General features: G+C 40.0%; 1 protein-coding gene across 11 annotated transcripts in view; it reads right to left on the bottom strand.

The window, feature by feature from the left end:
• The window catches only part of brca2 (BRCA2 DNA repair associated), a 42311-nt gene extending 32651 nt beyond the window's left edge, over positions 1 to 9660 (bottom strand). For 5 of the 11 annotated variants that reach the window (XM_014213428.3, XM_014213431.3, XM_014213429.3 and 2 more), the window contains exon 1: positions 8446 to 9165. The gene's annotated coding sequence lies outside the window, so the exon portion shown is untranslated. The other 6 variants (XM_014213423.3, XM_014213419.3, XM_082956127.1 and 3 more) reach the window with 6 other exon arrangements.
• Between the last annotated feature and the right edge of the window lie 4858 nt (positions 9661 to 14518).

Genomic DNA, 14518 nt, shown 5'->3' with positions numbered 1-14518 from the left:
TATTTATTTTATTTCTTACATTTTACATAAAAGTGAAAACATCAACTAACATATGGAATCATGTAGTAACCAAAAAAAGTGTTAAACAAATCCAAATATATTTTATATTTGACATTCTTCAAAGTAGCCACCCTTTGCCTTGATAGCTTTGCGCACTCTTGGCATTCTCTCAACAGCTTCATGAGGTAGTCACCTGGAATGCATCTCAATTAACAGGTGTGCCTTGATTAAAGTAAATTTGTGGAATTTGTTTCCTTAATGCATTTGAGCCAATCAGTTGTGTTGTGACAAGGTAGAGGTGGAATACAGAAGATAGCCCCATTTGGTAAAAGACCAAAGCCATATTATGGCAAAAACAGCTCAAATAAGCAAAGCGAAACGACAGTCCATCATTACTTGAAGATATTAAGGTCAGTCAAGGCAGAACATTTCAAGAACTGACAGTTTCTTCAAGTGCAGTCCCAAAACCATCAAGCGCTATGATGAAACTGGCTCTCATGAGGACCGCCACAGGACAGGAAGACCCAGAGAGACCTCTGCTATAGAGGATAAGTTCAATAGTTACCAGCCTCAGAAATTGCAGCCCAAATAAACACTTCAGAGCTCAAGTAAAAAAGACACATATCAACATCAACTGTTCAGAGGAGACTGCGTGGAACAGGCCTTCACGGTAATATTGCTGCAAAGAAACCACTATTAAAGGACAGCAATAAGAGAGTTGCTTGGGTCAAGAAACACAAGCAATGAACATTAGACCGGTGGAAATCTGTGCTTAGGTCTGTTGAGTCCAAATTTGAGATTTTTGGTTCCAACCGCCGTGCCTGTGACGCAGGGTAGGTGAATGGATGATCTCTGCATGTGTGGTTCCCACCGTGAAGCCTGGAGGTGGTCTGATGGTGCTTTGCTGGTGACATTGTCAGTGATTTATTTAGAATTCAAGGCACACTTAACCAGCATGGCTACCATATAGGGCTGGGCGATATATCGATATAAAAAATATATCGATATATTTTAAATGTGATATGAAATTAGACCATTTCGCATATATCGATATAGTTCAAATTTGCGCTTTGATCCTTGCTCCAAGCAAGCTGCAGACCCGGAGCTCTCTGCGCTGCTCCCCGCCCCTCCTCTTTCATGCACAGAGGGGGGAGGGGCAGGAACAGACACTTCAACAAACATGGAGGAAGCAACAGCGTCTGCGGAGCGTTTTGAGGAGGAATTGGTTAGTAAAAGAAAAAGCATTGGCTCAGTAATTTGGAGATGGTTCGGATTCAAAGTATCAGATGAGCAACAAAATCACGTTATATGTAGGCAGTGCCATAAAAAAGTTACAGCCAGGGGTGGAAGCACTACAAATCTTTTTCACCACCTAAAACAGTGGCACAAACTGCAATACGAAGAGTGTGTGAAACTGCGCGCTGCAGAAGCCCCAGCCGCAAGCAGTCGACAACCCGAAAAAGCTCCAGCTCCGAAACAAAGCTCACTGCAAACTTCATTTTCCCGCAGTGTGCCTTATGAAAAGAAAATTGGCAAGTGGTGTACTATAACTACAGCGGTGTCCTATCACATTGCTAAAGATATGGTCCCTGTCGCAACTGTGGAACAAGTCGGATTCAAAAAGCTACTGAAAACTATGGACCCGAGATATGAGCTTCCCAGTCGCAACTACTTTGCACGAGAAGCACTGCCACAAATGTACACTGAAGTCAGGCAGAGCCTTGCTGACCGGCTCACTAACGTGACCCATTTTGCGTTGGTTGGTGTTTCTCGCACAAAATCTTTAAACGAAGGAGGACACGCTTGTCTTCTAATGTCTACCTCAAGACAGCATTACTGTTTATCAAAGTAAAAAAAGAGGGGGAAAATGTTTATTGAGTTGATAGTCTGTTTCTTGTGCAACTGGTTGAAGGTGTTCATATAAGAAATTGAGTTAACAAAAAGCAAATGGTAATCTCAGGCTGATGTTTAAAAAACATTTTCTCAAACTGAGCACTTTATTTTGTTCTTCATTTATATATAATTGCTGCCCTTACTAGGGTTTGTCATATTTTATTATTTTGTAATGTTCGTTATTTGCATCTGTGGATTTGTTAGAAAGGAGAAGAAATCTGTAATTTTATTTTAATAAGCCATTTAAAGTTGTCAAACTAAAAAAAAGTTGACTTTTCTCATAAATATATATAATATTTACTTCAGAAAAAGATAGGCCTATTTTATAGGCTATTTTTGTTTAAGATATTTTTATTTATTTAAATGTGCACCTTATGGAGCTTTGATTTCAAAAAAGGTACTCCCGTTGTTATACAGTGTTTATGTTTACATGTTATTGTTATTTGAACAGCTGAGCATTTAATCTGAACCAGGTGAAGAGCCCTGTTTATTATTTATTTGTTTGATTTTTCAATTGTTCACTGAAATAGCCGGTTTCAATAAAACTACTTGAGACATGTCATATCTGACTTTGACTGAACATTTGCTCTCACTTTGCGAGAAAATATTGGGATATATATCTTATATCGATATTCAGCCTAAATATATCGGGATATGACTTTTGGTCCATATCGCCCAGCCCTGCTACCATAGCATTCTGCAGAAATACGTAATCCCATTTGGGTTGCGTTTAGCGGGACTATCATTTGACTCCAGGCTGTGTAAGAGCTACTTGACCAAGAAGGAGAGTGATGGAGTGCTGCATCAGATGACCTGTTCTCCACAATCACCCGACCTCAAGCCAATTGAGGTCGGTTACAAGCCAATAGATCTGGTTACTACTCCTGTCCAGAAAATAGAATATGCATATAATTAGTAGATTTGGATAGAAAACACTCTAAAGCTTCTAAAACTGTTTGAATGGTGTCTGTGAGTATAACAGAACTCATATGGCAGGCCAAAACCTGAGAAGATTCCATACAGGAAGTGCCCTGTCTGACAATTTGTCGTCCTTCTGTTGCATCTCTATCGACATTACAGCATCTGTGCTGTAACGTGACACTTTCTAAGGCTTCCATTGGCTCTCTAAAGCCGCCAGAAAGTGGAATGGGGTGTCTGCTGTCTCTGGGCAAAGAACAGCAGGAGAATTTGTAAGTGGTCAGCCTGGGGACAGTGAGACAGATGCGCGGTCACGAGAATTCTAAAAATTTTTCTTTCAACCTTTGAATGAATACAACGTTGCCCGGTTGGAATATTATCGCTATTTTACGAGAAAAGTAGCATAAAAATTGATTTTAAACAGCGTTTGACATGCTTCTAAGTACGGTAATGGAATATTTGGACATATTTTGTCACGAAATGCACTCGCGCGTCACCCTTTGGATGGTTACCTGAATGCATGAACAAAACAGCGGTATTTAGATATAACTATGGATTATTTGGAACCAAAACAACATTTGTTGTTGAAGTAGAAGTCCTGGGAGTGCATTCTGACGAAGAACACCAAAGGTACTCCAATTTTTCTAATAGTAATTCTGAGTTTAGTGACCCCCAAACTTGGTGGGTGTCAAATTAGCTAGCCGTGATGGCCGAGCTATGTACTCAGAATCAGAATATTGCAAAATGTGCTTTCGTCGAAAAGTTATTTTAAAAATCACACATAGCGATTGCATAAAGGAGTTCTGTATCTATAATTCTTAAAATAACTTATGTATTCTGTCAACGTTTATCGTGAGTAATTTAGTAAATTCACCGGAAGTTTTCGGTGGGTATGCTAGTTCTCAACATCACATGCTAATGTAAAAGGCTGGTTTTTGATGTAAATATGAACTTGATTGAACAAAACATGTGACCAGAGTTTCTCTGTGGAGATTGGAGAACCTTCCAGAAAGTCAACCATCTCCGCAGCACCCCACCAATCAGGCCTTTATGGTAGAGAGGCCAGATGGAAACCATTTGTCAGTAAAATGCACATGACAGCCTGCTTGGAGTTTGCCAAAAGGCACCTAAAGGACCCTCAGACCAAGAGAAACAAGATTCTCTGGTCTGATGAAACCAAGATTGAGCTCTTCGGCCTGAATGCCAAGCGTCACGTCGAAGAAACCTGGCACCATTCCTATGGTGAAGCATGGTGGTGGCAGCATCATGCTATGGGGATGTTTTTCTGCTGCATGGATTAGGAGACTAGTCAGGATCAACAGAGCAAAGTACAGAGGTCCTTAATGAAAACCTGCTCCAGAGCGCTCAGGACCACAGACTGGGGCAAGGGTTCATCTTCCAACAGGACAACGACCCTAAGCATACAGCCAAGACAATGCAGAAGTGGCTTCAGGACAAGTCTCAATGTCCTTGGGTGGCCCAACCAGAGCCCAGACTTGAACCCATTCTAACATCTCTGGAGAGACCTGAAAATAGCTGAGCAGCGACACTCCCCATCCAACCTGACAGAGGATCTGCGGATCTGTAGAAACTCCCAAAGTTCAGGTGTGCCAAGCTTGTAGTATCATACCCAAGAAAACTCAAGGCTGTAATCGCTGCCAGAAGGTGCTTCAACAAAGTACTTAGTAAAGGGTCTGAATACTTGTGTAAATGTGATTTTGGGGGGGGGGGGGGGGGACTATTTAATCCATTTTAGAATAAGGCTGTAACATAAAATGTGGAATAAGTCAAGGGGTCTGAATACTTTCTGAATGCACTCTGTGGCAAGCCAGCTGTTAGCTCAGCCTGATAGACGAGACGTAACATAGTAAATGTAAATTCGGGACACTCAAATTAGTTTGATATGTAACCATACCAAATACAACCATACCAAATGTAACATAAGACAAATGGTTACTGGGTGGTTGGTTGGGGTGGGTAGGTGGGCATATAACGGTAACGTCTTGCAAGTTAGAATCTCATCAGACAACTTTAGCATTTTATTAGCTACTTTTTAGATACTTTGCAACTACTTAGTATGTTAGCTAACCCTTATCTCTAGCTAACCTTAGCCACCTAGCTAGAATTTGTAACATATATGTTTTGCAAACGTACAACATATTGTACATTTTGCAAATTTGGAACATAATACGAATTGTGATAAACATTCACAAAATAATACATTCCATATGAAATGTAACAGGTCATTTAGCATGATGTCTCAGATTTACGTACAGAATCATATGAAATGCTGAGACCAGGTTGGTTTGCTGGCTACCTCGCTGCATGATGTTTACAAGGCAAGCACTCAGGTAGTTAGCTTGCTAACATTAGCTAACTGATAGATACTTTGAGAAACGCTAATATTAAAACATTGACATCAAATAACACTATTTGAGTCGTCATATAAGCTTGTTGACTAATCAGGACCTGAATATGACTGTACGTCACATAATTTAACACATTCATAAATGTTTTACTTAGTTGTTATACATTCATTACACCCAGGGGCAGAAATCCCGGGGGGGACACGACCCCCCCATCCTGGGAAAAATATGATTTGTCCCCCCCAATATATCACTGAAACATAACTATGTAATTGAAATAATATTAATAATACGCAATGAAAGCAATTGTGCTGATTATAGACACTTAATAGCGCGTTTCTAAGTTTCAAAAGATTGCGACCCCCCCACCCTTTGCCTCACAATGGTTTGATCCACTGCCAGTTCCTTAGTTGGCAAGGTAACAGAGGGGTGGTATCCACTGTCTGAAAGGCACTCAATGAACGTAACTGACGTGAGGTTAATCCAGTCAATCGCGCACACACACTAGCTGAATATGCAGGACTAGCGCGCAAATATTAACTATTAAGCTAGCTAGTACCTATTCCATTTATGTGGCCTCGTCAAAGATGGAATCTTTGCTATCGTCAATTTATTCCAAGATCAGCATGCAGATGATGTAAGTTAGTGCTTCAAAGTCCCTGTGATAAGGTTAGCGATAAACTGGAGTCCAAACTGAACTACACTCTCTTCTACCATTGTCTTAAATATATTTAATGGTCTCGTTGCAAAAGCTAAATTGTCGCAAGGGAACTTTTATTTATTTTATTTCACCTTTATTTAACCCGGGTAGCAAAGATTATAGCAAACACCACTGAAACGGAATTGGTGCTCGCTAGCTTTGCAAATTCAGCTATTGTTGGAAGCCAGCCAATATGAAACAAACTATTAAAATTACAAAAGGTTGCAGCATATGCTGTGTAAATGGTGAACTCATACAGCTGTCAACTCTTGTCATTTTAATCCGTTTCACATTTGCTAGCTACCTTTTAGATCGAAGCCCAAATAGAATGATAAAAGTTAAGATGATAGAAGCCCATCTCCTACTGTAAATAACCTACACACTGTGTGTGTGTGTGTGTAGCCAGCCAGCCAGGTAGAAAAATGGCAGAAAAATAAGACGGACATCAGAGTATTTTTCAGTACACCAAAACGCAAAGTAAGAACCCTAGTAGCCTAATATCTCAAAGACTAGTTGATAAAATGTTCATAAGAAAGAAATGAAATTCTAATGGAAATGTTTCACAATGATGTCATTAGGCAGAGCAGGCAACAGATGGCACACAGACAGCAGAGTTGGGGACAGATATGCAGGGACAGACTGGCAGAGACAGGGAGTCTCAGGTAAGTTTGTTGAGTCTTTGTTTGGCAACATTATGAAAGGTTCTCAATTTTTTTGACTTGTAAAATAGGAACATAATTGGAAAATGCCATGGATATCCCCACTCTCAACTTAAACTGGTGACTGAACTAAGATTTGTTAAAGGCAATGGTATTGCTGTTGTGATTAGTTGTGTAGTTTTGGGTACCGGTAGTTAGGAGTACGGCAAACACCTTATTTATTTGGTTCCTCAATATACATTTACCCTATTACAATGTAGGCTATGTGTTACAGCACTACTTTTGGTGTCCCCCTCGGGAATTGCTCTTGAGAAAATGTCATGTAATTGTCCCCTCCAAAGTTGATATCAGATTTTCGCCCCTGATTACACCATCACTCGTATTTCAATTGTCACAACGATTCACGATACGAATGCTATGATGCTGGTAAAGTTGTCTCTTGCACCTGCCGCAAGACCGCAGACACACTTCCCAAACTCTGGACAGTGCTGGTCATAAAAAAAAGCTAGCTAGCTGATGGATGCAAACAATGTTCTTCCCCAAAAACATAGCAAAACGACATCTGTTTCAGTAGCTATAGTTTGCTAACTATCTAGCTGGGTGTCATCTAAAATACCCCTAATTAATAAGACATTTCTTATTTGATTAATGGTGGTCGGACCCACCTATGTGAAGCTAGCCACAATAGTGGAATTTGCAGTTCGCTTCAAAATAAGTCTCATTAAAAGTGATATAAATGAATACAAATAGTGGTATCATGCCATAACGGAAAAGATCGTGCTAAACGAGGTTGGAATGTTATAAATTAAACAACACAATTTGACAATCTGTTGAAATCACACTGGATGATTTAGACTTTCAAATTCAATTGGGGGCATACTTATTTCACTGTACAGGCTTACCTATGGATTGTGGATCAATGACATGGGTTATCAGTCTATTCAGTGACAACCAGAGAACATTAACGTTGTAGTTATTATTGCGGGACTCTGAAACCACTGAATTGAGCCACATGTATTGTACCAGTCAACCTACTATGTGTATTGAACACTATTCCAGAGGAAAAATAATACAATGTGGATGCTTTGGAGTCTGATTACTCTGAGGGGGCAAGGCCATACAGTGCAATATGAATGTCAATACGCTGACTGGGGAGGTAATTTCCCACAGTCAAAGTCCTGCATTTTTTGTTGTATGTTTTACTTCTTATTTTATTGAACCTTTAATTTTATAAGAGCTATGATGCTAATATTTGCGTCAACTCTTCAGTTGTGTTCTGTGGGTGTCACCTAAGACTGATACCCCATTTCATTGCTCCACATTCCAACCTTGTTTAACATTGTTTTGTCTAAATATGGCATGATTCCACCAATTGTAACCTTCTGCGTCACTTTCAAAAAGGGACTTATTTTGAAGGCGAAAAGCAAATTCCACTATTGTGGCTAACTTACCAAGCTAAAGCTAGCTACCCCAGAAGTTGCTAATAACATCCTTATCAAATATACTTGCAAACATTGATCATGTTCGTTTGATATTGATCTTATTTCAAATGCTCACACAGACGTTATCCCATTCGGTCGAACAAATAATGACTTATTACCAACGCGGTATGGTAAACACATCGTTCGTGGCTGGTGTACTTGTTTGCAGACGTATTTTTTTCTACATCTTTGACAGTGTTACTGATCGTAGTGGTGGCGCTTGGCTTGCACGTGCAAATTCAGTACACACAACATTCTATAATAGAATTGTGTTATTTGACGTGTCAAATTAAACGTTTATTTGACGAGTCAAATAGTGTTTTGACGTGTATATGTTTTTTGACGTGTATATTGTTTTACACGCAAATACCCCAACGGCGTTCCATAGCCGGAAGCCATTAGTTAAATAAAATGTAGTTTCAACTTACTCTGCCGATTGTCCGTACGGTTGGTCCTTATGATGGGGGGGAAATTGAGAAAAAGAATATAATAGAACATGAATTAAACTTTCCAAACATGGGTCAGTTGTAGACCCACTTCCTCTCCGCTTACCTCATGCCAAAATAACAGTCCTGCAAGTACGCCATAACTGCACAAAAAAAGCAAGAAATTGTGGGGGACTTTTTGAAGGGGGGGGTTTGCAAGGAAATTCCCAACAACTCTAGTTTGTAAGTTAAATACTAGCGTTGCTAAACGCACCTAGCTTAGTAGCTACCTGAAAGTTGTCACAGTGAGTTGTTACCACTAACTGCTAGTTCATATTTAGCTAGATAGCTAACGTTAGTAAGCTGACAAGTTAACGAAGCTAACGTTAGTAAGCTGACAAGTTAACGAAGCTAACGTTAGTAAGCTGACAAGTTAACGATATGAAGATTTAACCAGCTTGGTAACGTTACATAAAGACATATAACGTTAACTAGCAAGATAGCTAACAGCAGATAACGAGTTACCACTGTTAGTCCATATTTAGCTAGATAGTTAACGTTAGTAAGCTGAAAAGTTAACGATATGAAGATTTAACTAGCTTGGTAACGTTACATAAAGACATTAACGTTAACTAGCTAGATAGCTAACAACAAACCAACACGGATAAAAAGTGATAGACAGCTAGCAAGCTACGCTAGGTGCAAGAGATAGAAAAACATGAACGTTACATAACACGTGTCTTGTTCTCCGTCTCACAGCAGGGGTCAACAGGAGTGTGCACTGTAGCTAGCAGTCCTTACACAGAAAACAGACCGATAGCTATGACTTCCTTTGACTGCTTAATAAGGTAGCGTAACATGTTTGTCAGACTGTATCAGTGAGAACCTTCATTTTCTATGGTGCAATGACGGTCCGCAAACATACGTTTAAGGTGCATGCCGACACCTATTAGCGACACATTTCCAAATCCTCCTACCTAACTCAGTACTTCTGAGAAAATAAAAAAAGCCCTACTCTTCAAATAGGCCCATCCCCAAAATCCAGTCCAACCTCAGTGACCCTACACGTCAATCTTTCATTCGCTTCAAAATACTTACAACAATATAACGACACATTAACAAATATGTTGTATAACTAAACCAAGATAGACCACAGCCTGTCGTTTCCAATGGGAACAAATGAGTCCTCGTGGGCAGAACAATCAAGGAGGTGGGCAAAGGCAAGCACGAACGGGCCAATAAGATCTCGCGGATTTTATTGCCCCGTTCTAGCAGACATCTGCATATTTCCGTTAGGGAACACCTAGTCTGTGAAATGCGCGTGTTCAATAATTCAATTCGCCTTTGCACTCCTAAATAACGCAATTTGTAAAAACTTGGCAAAAGTTAAAGGCTAAAGTGTACAAAACTTAGTCAACTCTGTTCATAACATATTCTAGTTTTGTGAACAGAAAACTATTGATATCAAATGTTTCATCTATGACATTTGCAGAATGTAGGCCAAAATCCATCTTCTCCCACTGCTGGCCGCTGGGCCTCCTTTCACTACCATACTTGGTGGAAACGCCAAGCGGATGCTTCATATTTATACATCCAGTGAAATATCTGTCTCGTTGTTCTATCTGTGCCATTCACATGCTTGCCAACCAGAACTAATGATGAGCTAATTGTACAATGTCCTAGGCGCCTCACCTCTAGTCAGAACATGCTGCTTCTTCTTCAAGATATTATTGGCCGACTACACCCAGAAAGATGTATTGTCGCCACCAACTGGGTGGGCTAAAAACTGAGATACTTGAACGAAATAAATATAGTCAGAACATTTAACCACTGTCTTTGACTTAACTTGGCCCACTATAGTCCGGGTGGCCGTCATTGTAATTAAGAATGTGTTCTTAATGTGTTCTGACATGCCTAGTTAAATAAAGGTAAAATAAATAAAACAGCATTTTTTTTTTCCTTAGCTGTTAATTTTCTTGAAATCTAAAGGCAAAACCTAGATTTGAGCCAATGTCTAAAGTAGTTTTAACTTGTTGCAGTATTGGTCAAAATGGACACTGTTTGCCAAAATGTTACAGAAAATGATGTTGGTGCTGTTACTTAAACTGCTGTAACTTTTGATGCGAATATTGTTTTTTTCTCCAAACTCCAGATGTGAGTAGCAGAGAAGTAGACGAAGCTGGAAAACCTGACACATTTTGTCTAGGTGATTGCAAAGTGGAGTTATTAGCTGATTTGTGTCAAAAGTGGCTTGATTTCACTTACAGAGAATGTCAGTGATGATGTCACAATGGGGCACTTTAGTATCTTGAGAAATCCAATAAAGCGGATGGAGGACAGAAATACGACAAGAAGGTGAATAACGGAAAAAGTATAACAGATATCAAAAATTCTATACAAACAACTCGATCTAGACCTTTGCGGAATTCTTGAAATTGGAATGGTATTTCTAGCTTAACTTCTATGGGCTACGTGGGACGCTACCTGCGGGACACAGCCAGTGAAATATCAGGGCGGAAAATTCAAAACAACAAAATCTCATAATTCAAATTTCTCAAACATACGACTATTTTACACCATTTTAAAGATACACTTGTCCTTAATGTAACCACATTGTCTGATTTCAAAAAGGCTTTACAGCGAAAGCAAAACTTTAGATTATGTTAGGAGAGTACATAGACACAAATAACCACACAGCCATTTTCTAAGCAAGGATATATGTCACAAAAACCCAAAACACAGCTAAATGAAGCACTAACCTTTGACGATCTTCATCAGATGACACTCCTAGGACATCATGTTACACAATACATGTATGTTTTGTTCGATAAAGTTCATATTTTTATCCAAAAACAGCATTTTACATTGGCGCGTGATGTTCAGAAAATGTATTCCCACCAAAACGTCCAGTGAATGTGCACATCAATTAAAAAAATACTCATCATAAAAGTTGACAAAATATATAACAATTATTTAAAGAATTATAGATAGACTACTCCTGGATGCAACCGCTGTGTCAGATTTTAAAATAGCTTTACGGAGAAAGCACATTTTTCAATATTCTGAGTACATAGCTCGCCATCACCGAAAGCTATTCAGATACCCGCCAAGTTCGGGGTCACCTAAACTCAGAATTAGTATTAGAAATATTCTCTTACCTTTGCTGATCTTCGGCAGAATGCACTCCCAGGACTGCTACTTCCACAAGAAATGTTGTTTTTGTTCGAAATAATCCATATTTATGTCCAAATACCTCCGTTTTGTTCGTGCGTTCAGAGCACTATCCAAAGGCATAATGCGCGAGCACGGTACCAGAGACGAAAAGTCAAAATGTTCCATTACCGTTCCTAGAAGCATGTCAAACGTTGTTTAAAATCAATCTTTATGGTATTTTTAACATAAAATTTAGATAATATTCCAACCGGACAATAGCGTATTCATTCAAGGAGAAAAAGAAGGAACAGTGCGCTCGCGGGACCGTGCATATCCAATCCCTTTGTCCTCAGGCAGTCCACTTAGTGACTGAGCTCCTATTACAGTGCCTTGCGAAAGTATTCGGCCCCCTTGAACTTTTCGACCTTTTGCCACATTTCAGGCTTCAAACATAAAGATATAAAACTGTAATTTTTTGTGAAGAATCAACAAGTGGGACACAATTATGAAGTGGAACGAAATTTATTGGATATTTCAAACTTTTTTAACAAATAAAAAACTGAAAAATTGGCCGTGCAAAATTATTCAGACCCCTTAAGTTAATACTTTGTAGCGCCACCTTTTGCTGCGATTACAGCTGTAAGTCGCTTGGGGTATGTCTCTATCAGTTTTGCACATCGAGAGACCAACATTTTTGCCCATTCCTCCTTGCAAAACAGCTCGAGCTCAGTGAGGTTGGATGGAGAGCGTTTGTGAACAGCAGTTTTCAGTTCTTTCCACAGATTCTCGATTGGATTCAGGTCTGGACTTTGACTTGGCCATTCTAACACCTGGATATGTTTATTTGTGAACCATTCCATTGTAGATTTTGCTTTATGTTTTGGATCATTGTCTTGTTGGAAGACAAATCTCCGTCCCAGTCTCAGGTCTTTTGCAGACTCCATCAGGTTTTCTTCCAGAATGGTCCTGTATTTGGCTCCATCCATCTTCCCATCAATTTTAACCATCTTCCCTGCCCCTGCTGAAGAAAAGCAGGCGCAAACCATGATGCTGCCACCACCATGTTTGACAGTGGGGATGGTGTGTTCAGGGTGATGAGCTGTGTTGCTTTTACGCCAAACATAACGTTTTGCATTGTTGCCAAAAAGTTCGATTTTGGTTTCATCTGACCAGAGCACCTTCTTCCACATGTTTGGTGTGTCTCCCAGGTGGCTAGTGGCAAACTTTAAACGACACTTTTTATGGATATCTTTAAGAAATGGCTTTCTTCTTGCCACTCTTCCATAAAGGCCAGATTTGTGCAGTATACGACTGATTGTTGTCCTATGGACAGAGTCGCCCACCTCAGCTGTAGATCTCTGCAGTTCATCCAGAGTGATCATGGGCCTCTTGGCTGCATCTCTGATCAGTCTTCTCCTTGTATGAGCTGAAAGTTTAGAGGGACGGCCGGGTCTTCGTAGATTTGCAGTGGTCTGATACTCCTTCCATTTCAATATTATCGCTTGCACAATGCTCCTTGGGATGTTTAAAGCTTGGGAAATCTTTTTGTATCCAAATCTGGCTTTAAACTTCTCCACAACACTATATCGGACCTGCCTGGTGTGTTCCTTGTTCTTCATGATGCTCTCTGCGCTTTAAATGGACCTCTGAGACTATCACAGAGCAGGTGCATTTATACGGAGACTTGATTACACACAGGTGGATTCTATTTATCATCATTAGTCATTTAGGTCAACATTGGATCATTCAGAGATCCTCACTGAACTTCTGGAGAGAGTTTGCTGCACTGAAAGTAAAGGGGCTGAATAATTTTGCACGCCAAATTTTTCAGTTTTTTATTTGTTAAAAAAGTTTGAAATATCTAATACATTTCCTTCCACTTCATGATTGTGTCCCACTTGTTGTTGATTCTTCACAAAAAATTACAGTTTTATATCTTTATGTTTGAAGCCTGAAATGTGGCAAAAGGTCGAAAAGTTCAAGGGGGCCGAATACTTTCGCAAGGCACTGTATCTGCCCAGTAACAGGAGAATGCTGAAAGAACTTTCTGAAGGCTTTTGACAGCCAATGGAAGCCTTAGGAAGTGCAACGTGACCCCACAGAATCTGTAGTTTCGATAGAGATTCAAAAGAAGCACTACAATTCTCAGACTTTTCACTTCCTGGTTGGATTTTTCTCAGGTTTTTGCCTGCCATATGAGTTCTGTTATACTCACAGATACCATTCAAACAGTTTTAGAAACTTCAGAGTGTTTTCTATCCAAATCTACTAATAATATCTATATTATAGTTTCTGGGCCAGAGTAGTTACCAGTTTAATTTGGGTACGTTTTTCATCCGGCCGTGAAAATACTGCCCCCTATACCTTAAGAAGTTAAACGGTGTAGGAGGAGTGTCTCCTCACGGTTTTGGCCTTGCAGCGTCTGCGAGTATCCTTCCCAATGATTCCGTTTTGGAATATCAGTATTGACACGGAGAGCTGTCCATTAGGTACCCAATATAGATATCGTACCTTATTATGTCCACGTGCGGGCCGGGGCATCTGCCTATGGGGTCAAGCAAAGGGGTCCCTGAACTCTTTTTCGTAGTAACTGCCATTAAAGCGTGCAACAGGAAATTACCTTGTTGGGAGGACTCCAGAGACCAGAGAGGGCTGTCTGGAGGCGCAGGGCCTTCACTCGAAAAGAGACCCCGATTGAATAACGAAGGGAAAGAGTCTGTGTCCTGGGACTTATTGATGATGAATACAGACGTCTTTACTGTGAACTGAGGAATAAAGCGCTGTCAGATATAAAGGGTCTGGTGAGAGAGCACGTGGAAACCATGAGCACATCCTCATCCTCCTATGACTTTATGAACATATATGGAATGTGTTCCTTTGACCCACCCAATGTAACCAGGATCTCACAGCACAAGGGTGAGAC

This window comes from Salmo salar, chromosome 09, assembly GCF_965601325.2.
Source record: "Salmo salar chromosome 09, fSalSal1, whole genome shotgun sequence".
Lineage (NCBI taxonomy): Eukaryota > Metazoa > Chordata > Actinopteri > Salmoniformes > Salmonidae > Salmo > Salmo salar.
The sequence above is the reverse complement of the archived record's forward strand: the minus strand, read 5'-3'. Positions and strand labels throughout refer to the sequence as shown.